Source organism: Cryptomeria japonica, chromosome 7, assembly GCF_030272615.1.
Source record: "Cryptomeria japonica chromosome 7, Sugi_1.0, whole genome shotgun sequence".
NCBI classification, from domain to species: Eukaryota; Viridiplantae; Streptophyta; class Pinopsida; order Cupressales; family Cupressaceae; genus Cryptomeria; species Cryptomeria japonica.
In genome coordinates, this window is record NC_081411.1 from 395,565,987 (window position 1) to 395,574,265 (window position 8,279).

Below are 8,279 nucleotides of genomic sequence, written 5' to 3' on the forward strand. Positions count from 1 at the left end.
TCAACAACATTTGGATTTAACTCCAGACAACCACAAAGCTCCAGTAGAAAAGTACTTGCTATTTACAATAGCCGACCCTGCACTACTAGCTGTTTGCTTTGCAACCGAAAGCATTGCTTTAGTCTCCTCTGAAACGTGATATCTCTCTTCCATAGATTTGATACATTATGCACCAACACTAAGTTTGTCATTGATGCCTATTTTCTGGCCCAAAGATACCACCTTAGCTGTAGCACTAGCTATGCCCTGATAACTTTCATCAAAGGCTTTGGCCTTGCTCAATGCATCTTTTCCCCAAATATACCCTTTGGAAAGCATTGCAGAAACTACATCTTGGGCCATGGTTACTGCCCCATGAGGTTTTTGAACAAAACATCTAGATTGTGTAACCAGATACAATAATATTCATCATCTAGCCAGAAATAAATGATGGTGCAACAACTATAATCTGCATACCTAAACAAACATTGTATTTGTCTAAGAAGATTAATTGTACAGAAGGTATTGTTAGCCATTCTTAGCTAAAAAAATAACAAAAAATTGCGTGCATATAAGGGGATACCTCTGGCTCACCGTCATGTTGAAGTCTCCATGAGTGTGTCCTCCAATCATCAAAAGAATCCTCACAATCCCCCATTGCACTATGCATACTTTTTGATCTATAATAGTTGCTCCCTGCAAAGCTTTCAGTATAAACTCATTGCAGCATAAAAACTATTTTATCCTTCAGAAGGGTTCAACTGTAGACACAAAGTACATTCCTATCTTGAAAACTCACAATTGTGTTGAAAATAATGCTCTTGGCTAGGTCAAAAGTTAGATAAGTATAGGGGTATTATGTTAACCAAACAACCATGAAAACCTTTAATGCTTCTCCTGATATGTGACAAGAAAAGTTTTAAAAGTTGTTGAAATAATTCTCTTACTAGGGTCAAATTCTAGATAAGTCTGGATTATGTTGACAAAACCACCATGAAACCGTTTAATGCTACTCTTGACATGTGGAAAGAAAATTTCTAAAACTAGGGCACTCCATAATAATAATAATGGTTGAAATTATCGAGCTTTGAATTTTGAACTTGCCAAGCTCAAGGCTCAAGCACTAACCCATGCTTATTAGTAAACTCGAGTTCAATATTCCTTTATGGAGAGGTTCTCTCGCTGAGAGTAGCCACTAGTTATGAGAGATCACAAATGGTCTAATTATATAATAAATCACCCCAACTTATGAACTGTAGAAACCCAATACTCTCCCCTTTTCACATATAGTAGGAGGATATGCTCTCCACAATCCTTAAAAGGTGAATTATTTATAGAAGTTATGATTGAAGGGTTGAGTAGGCTCAAATTTCGAAGAATTTGGTTCTGAATTATGAGTTCAATTACGAGCCCATAAGAGGAAAACTACATGACACAACTATTGAGAGGTTTTCAATTAAGAAGAACAATTATTTCTAACTGATTTAATGACAAAAGGGTTTCGTCTCTGTTGATGTGTTTTTCATGCACATGCGAACACAGAATAAAATACCAAGGTATCTTATCCTCTCTTGAACAAAGTTTCCCGGAATGCTGAAGATTTCGCCTAAGGATCGTTCGAGAAGACTCCAAGGTTCTTATATATAGGGTCTCTATGTGTGGATAATCTCTTATGGTGTGATGTGATTATGCTGGAATCATAGGGGGACTTACATTCGAATGCCTGAGCATTTAATCTACTGGAACTTGAATCCTATCTACTAGCTGGAAGACAAAGAAATATCAAAAGATGGATGAACGACTAGGTGGAGTCCTACTCGGCTAGGTCTTACCATCAAACTGAACAATTCGACACCAACTCACAATTTCTTGTCTTCTCCTCCTACTCTATTCTAACTTCTATTCTATTTGCTATTCTATTCACTATTCTAGCCACTTACTCTTGGCTATTAACCAACTATTAACTATTAACCTTTACAAATGAAGAGCCAAAGCTTTATATAGGGAGCTCTTTGCAATTTGATGGCTCTGATTGATTTACAATCAATGGCTAGGATTACAAGATGAAAACCCTAATTAGGGTTAATTATAACAAACTCCTTTAGCCAATAAGAAAATTACATTCAATATTTGAGAACCAATAGGAAATAGGGGTAGGTGCCTCGAAGTTTGTGCCATCACTAGTGAGTTAGTTACATTGAATCTGGACATGTTGAGGTGGACCTATCTAACTGGAGGAATAGTGACTGGATGCCACCTTGTCTGGCGTTTGTGCCTTGGTTAGTCTTCTTCTGTCCTTGGTGTACTTGATGGATGATGTACCCCCTTTACTCCCATGTGTTTGATGAAGCCTCCTTCTTGATTTTGCATTATGGTGATAGGAAGTCATGGTCAAGTCACCTTCTTTAGTAGCTCTCTTTGTCTTGAAGTGTTATAAGATCCTTCGTCTGATATCTTATGGTTTCTCCATGTAGTAGGATGAAAATCTTTGAGGATGGTTAGTTTTACTATTTGAACACCTGAAGTCTTCCAACATTTTAGAAGCACCTTGAGTCCTCCATGCTTTTGAGGTGTCCTTGAAGATGATGGAACTTGAATAGGTCTTCCTTGTCCTGGCTTGATCCTCTTCCATTTTGATTTTATTAATCTGCAAAACAAACAAAGGATGATTAAGTATACTTGATATATTCATTCTAACATGATATTTCTCACCTTAAATCACCAACAAGAGGGCAATAGAATGAAATTCGCTCAAGATCCTTTCCACGGACATGCCCTATAGTGAAATTCGCTCTAGACCCTTTGGAAGGGTCAGGAGTGAAATTGGACAAAGTTGCTCAATTAGACCAAGATCAAATCATTTGCCTCCAAAATTGTTTAAGAATGGGTTATGCTCAAAGACCTAGTTAAAACATTAGACCTCCTAGGAATTTCACTTTGGACCCTTTGGAAGGGTCAGGAGAGAAATTAGCATTTTAGCTCAATTTTCACAATTTATTTATCTCAAATCACTTTTCAAAGGCAAGTACATATCAATTCTTTCCCAACCATGTCCTGGAAATCAAGATCTTGGCTCGAACAAGGAGGAAATAGAGGTTCAAGGAAATTTCGCTCTAGACCCTTTGGAAGGGTCAGGAGCGAAATTTGCATTTTATGACAAATTCTTCACATTTTGTGACGACCACTTACTCAAATGCATACCTAAGGATGCCTCTAAGTTCAATCCTTCTCAATCAACACTGGGCTTGATACAAAATTGGGAGCAAAAGGATTTTTTTGGAATTTCGCTCTGGACCCTTTGGAAGGGTCAAGAGCTTGAATTTTTTTTGCTTTGAACCCTTTGGAAGGGTCAGGAGCAAAATTTGCCATTTAGCTGTAATTCCATCATTTCCTTTGCTCCAATCCACCTTGTAAGGATAATATGCATCAATCATCCCTCAACTACGCCATAGGGATAAGTTTCTTGGTTTGAACAAGGAGGAAAATAGTGATTTTAAGAAATTTCGCTCTGGACCCTTTGGAAGGGTCAGGAGCGAAATTCTTCCTTAGGCTCAATTCACACTTCTTTTCTCCTTTCTTTTCCTTGTATTTAACTTCTCAAACCTCCTTCTACCACCATCAAGTCCACTTGCCATCAATTTAGCTTAAAATAAGGTTCTTTTAGTGCATTAGGCGAAATTGGGGAGTCCTTCTAGGAATTTTGCTCTGGACCCTTTGGAAGGGTCAGGAGCAAAATTTACATTTCTAAGCTCAATTCACATCCAATTTGTCTTGGACTTGCCCATTCTCCTTTATCCTATCATATTCAAGCCAACTTGTTCTCAAAATGGTGTCCATTTCAACGATTTGGCAAGGATTTAGGCTATCCCAAGGATTTCGCTCTGGACTCTTTGGAAGGGTCGGGAGCTTGAAAAAATTTCCCTCTGGACTCTTTGGAAGGGTCAGGAGCGAAATTTGTAAGATAGGTCTTGTCCTTGAGAAAGCTTTCTCCTAGCTTGCTTGTTTAGCTTCAAACCATTTTAGGAAATTACCTTGAGGGCAATTTGCTTTAAAATTGTGAGGAAAATCCATGTTTTTGAGAAATTCACTCTGGACCCTTTGGAAGGGTCAAGAGCTTGAAAACATTTTGCTCTGGACAATTTGAGAGGGTTAGGAGCAAAATTTGCAATTATCTTCAAATTCCTTACTTTTATCACTTCACTTTGTTTCACACGTCAATTCTCTCTTCACTACGCCATAAGGACAAGGTTTATGAGGCAAATTAAGACCAGGAAGGGAGATATTAGGAAATTCGCTATGGACCCTCTGGAAGGGTCAGGAGCGAAATTGAAATTCGCTCTGGACCCTCTGGAAGGGTCAGGAGTGAAATTTGACATGTTAGTTTCTCCGTCAAAATTCATATATGGAATATAAAATTAAAGTATAATACTTTAAGTTATATTCCATATATATATTGTCAGGATGTTTGAGAGTGGTTTCAGACCTCCAGGAGTTATAATGCAAAATCTAGTTTTTGGAGGATTCTTCAATTTTCCAGACTTAGTCAAATTTCAGGATCAGGATGACATTCCAGACTTAGCCAAATTTCGGGACATTTGAGGATCAGGATGACATTCCAAAATTCTTAAGGCGAATTTTCTTTGTCCTTGATGTAAGGGATGGGACCTAGGAGGACATTATGCATTGAACCAAGGTTTGATTTAGCAACTTGAAGTGCGATCAGATAGTACACAAAAAACACCCTAGGAATGATCTAAATAACCCCCCTAATCACTCAATTGACATGACCTCTTAAGGAGATCCACCTGACTTAATCCCTTCAATGCAAAGGCTAAGACACTAAAACGACTAACAACAAAACCAAAAGGGCTAACCCCAGAAAGGAAAAAGTGAGGGTCCCCATTTGCAATGGGGCGATGTGTGAAAACGTCACAACATCTAGCACCACCTTGAATAAATGTTCCTAAACATTTCAGAGATAAAAACTCAATTGACACTTAGAACCTCCGAAAAATTCAACCCAACTTATCAAGAAATTAGAAAATGTACTCAAAGTGGAAGGAGAATCTTGAATCAGATCAAGATACTTAGTTGTTGATTACCTACGTGTGTGCAAGTGTATTCATTCCCCTCAACAAGACGACTATGATCTTCTGGTTCCCCTGTGATTGGCTACATGGTATATCTAAACTTCATAAGCATCCTGGATAGAGCCTTGCTGCCAGTCAGACATTTATAGTCCCGACGAGGTTATCGCCACAATCTCACGGACATTGCTCCATTGCCAGCTGGGCGTCCATAGCCCCGATGGAGTTATTCACATGTTCCCATTAGCCAATTTTGATATTTCATTTTCATTTCATTTCGTTTTCTTCTTTTTAAAAAATTTTTCTCTTTCATTTTCTCATTTTTCTCTTTTGATATTACTTTTTTGTTCTGTCAATTTCTTTGGCTCGTAAGCAGCGAAGCTTACTAGGGTTTGAGGATTGTGGTGGTGCTGAAGCAATATTTTGGTTTTTTCACTAATCACAGCTTCGCCTAAAAACCATAATGACTCAGAGTCTTATTAATGTGTAAAGATATAGTAATCAACAGATGTCGGCATCAAGATACAGAAAGTGATTCTCTTCCAAGTCAAGCACAAGTCCTGATCAGATGATAAAGTTGGAGAGGAATATCCTCAGATTCAAAAGTACTTCATGAATAGATATCTAGGAAATGAGTCTAACATAAGATCCAAGATGTTGCCAGTGTGAGAGAAAACAACAAAGGCATCTTTCTCACAAATGGAGGCTCCCACTCAGGACAGCTAAACTAAGCAAACAACCGATGGACTGACCCAGAGCAAGCTAAACTAAAGCAAACCAAAAGCCAATGAAATAAAGAAAGCAACTAAACTACCTAAGCCACTCAGGAATCATAAGCCAATTGACTCAAGGCAAATTAAGAACAAGGCTCAAAAACCTCTAAGCTAAAACACACGAAAGGAAAACCTACTCTAAAAGCTATATACAAGACTCCTAGACTTTACACAACTCAAAGAGGCGAAGTATGTACATGAATTTACATGATTTCTCAAGTTATGCAACAGGAGCATGGCAAAGGTGATGGTTCTCAACCTAGAAAATTCATCCTTAAATACATAAAAGCAAGCTCTCACCATGCATCTCTCATATTCAGGCAAGGTTTCATGTAAGATAATCAACTGAGGTAACTCATCAGGACCATGATCTATCCAAATGCAAGTTGTTTTCCCAAAACCCCCATAAACAAAATCATAATAACTTTCAAAGCTAAGATTAAGGAAAGAGGCAACTTGGCATATTTCAGGCTCAGATGGAAATGCTTGCTCGAATGAAAGTATTTGCTCGTAATTCAATGCATTGTCGGAAGCGAGATCATCAGTTGCTTTAGGAGGTCGCCATTGGTGATGTACCATTCCACGAGCATTCGCAATATGTTGATCCTCACTTCTAAGATCTCTTTTGAATAAGCTTAGTGCCCCTTCGAATAGCTCAACTTTATTTACTCTCATAGTGATAACTTGCATAAACCATGCACCTTCATGAAATTTTGTGAGCATATCTTCAAAAACTAGGGACTCCTTGAGTGATTGAGCTTAAAACATCTCCTCTAGTTGATCAAATATAATCTCTGGTGACATTTCATCTTCAAGCATAGTCTCAGGAGGTCGGAGCTGATGATGAATCACAACACTCACCATAACTTGTTTGTCTTGAAATTCTTTTGACTGTGATTCCATTTTTACTTCTTCCATAAGATCTTTCTGTGGCCCCTCAAATAATATGGTGGTGATGAAATCTTTAAGCGCCCCCTCGATTCGTTCTTCATACCCGGTCTCACTTATGATGATTTGTAGCTCTTTGTTCAACATCTCAACTTGATTGTCCTCTTTAAGAATGCTATCTGAAACCTCCTGCAATTCACTCTCAAGGATATCCTTTTGTAGCATAAATGAAAATTCTTCAAGGAATGATTCACCTTCTTGAAAGGTTGTTGAATCATTTCCTTATTTTGGTACAAGGTGTAGAGAGCTATCATTCACTGCTTCACATTGATCATTAAGGAATCTTGCATCCTCAACTTGCAACTGGATCTTCTCACAATCAGGTGCTGGAGCAATGTCTTGTTCATAGGTTCTCCTGAATTCAGCTGCGAGGTGTGCACCCCAAGATCTGTTCACAATACACTCTTCCTCGGACAAAGCCAACATTCCAAACTGATATCTAACTTGGTTGATGTCCATTTCACATACCGAGCAACTAAATTCGGAGTGAGGTGCGTTATGAATCCTACACCATAATGGTAGCAATATGCCTTCTAAACGCATTTCACCATTCAAAATAAGTTGATTCCCAATCATCCATAAGAATCTTGAAAGAGGATCTTTTCTTTCTGGGATGTTGAAACTACCTTCTTTTGCTTCTAGCTTGGGGACATCCCAAAAGAATAATTCCCCTGCACTGTCGATTCCATCCTTGATAAGTATTTCAAGCAATACATTTCATCATGTTCATTTGTCTCATGGATCCTACACTGCCCTGGCCTTGCAAACTCGGACAATTAGCATGGATAAAGTTGTGTATTTAATCTCCACCAAAGTTGAGGAAAATCAACTTGTTGCTCATTGTGAAACTGTTGTCGCTCCATCGAGAAATATTTCTTTTTTGATTTTTTGATTTTTTTGGAATATCTATTTTTCACTTTTTTTTGGATTTTTTGGTTTTTTACTTTTTTATTTTTATTTTCTTGAATAAGAGAGATCTTGTATATCCTAGATTCAACTTGAATACTCAAATGGTTCTAGCTACGCAAAGTGCTTCCTTTCTTCGCAAGTCCAATCGATGACTCAATGATCACCTTCCTTCTCTTTATCACTTCCGACGAGCATTGAAGATGGCTTTCCACTGACCACCCTTGGATTCAAGAGTTCACGTTCACTCACCTTTCTTCTGCTTCAATTTTGTTGAGCATGAAGAGGGTAAAAAGATTTGGATATCTCTTCTAAGTATGACAATAAAATCTAGATTTCAGTTGCTCAGTGTCCATTGCGATCGGCCCTCCTTCTAGCGCCAATTTTGTAGATGTGTTTTTCATGCACATGCGAACACAGAATAAAATACCAAGGTATCTTATCCTCTCTTGAACAAAGTTTCCCCAAATGTTGAATATTTTGCCTAAGGATCATTCAAGAAGACTCCAAGGTTCTTATATATAGGGTCTCTACGTGTGGATAAGCTCTTATGGTGTGATGTGATTATGCTGGAATCACAAGAGGA

At 38.1% G+C, this 8,279-nt stretch overlaps 1 pseudogene; it reads right to left on the reverse strand.

Annotated features, from left to right (window-relative positions):
* LOC131033981 (binding partner of ACD11 1-like) lies at nucleotides 1-6,514 on the reverse strand (annotated as a pseudogene).
* Nucleotides 6,515-8,279: the final 1,765 nt, after the last annotated feature.